The sequence below is a fragment of the Pteropus vampyrus genome, unplaced genomic scaffold, assembly GCF_000151845.1.
Source record: "Pteropus vampyrus isolate Shadow unplaced genomic scaffold, Pvam_2.0 Scaffold419, whole genome shotgun sequence".
Taxonomy (NCBI): domain Eukaryota; kingdom Metazoa; phylum Chordata; class Mammalia; order Chiroptera; family Pteropodidae; genus Pteropus; species Pteropus vampyrus.
Genome location: NW_011889200.1, coordinates 2,725,607 through 2,725,916, shown reverse-complemented (window position 1 = coordinate 2,725,916; position 310 = coordinate 2,725,607).

Sequence of the window (310 nt, the reverse complement as noted above, 5' to 3'; positions counted from 1 at the left end):
ATATATGAAAATTACAGGGTGGACTATCTGACTCAATATAAAGAAAAACACTTTCTAACCACCTGGGCTGCCCAACAGTGGAATGAGTGGCCTTGCAAAGTAGTTTGGCTGAGTTAACAGGCAGCCATTTTTCCTTTATACTAGATAGATGCAGATGTCATTTCTGTGGTGGGGAGCTTTGAGTTGTGGTCATGGCCAGTACACAGGCAAGATCAGTTGCAGAACCACACTGGAAGAATTAAGGAGAGTGCTTATTCTGTCTTTTACTTCACATTAACAGAAGATAGAGAGGTCAAAGTGCTCAGTGCCA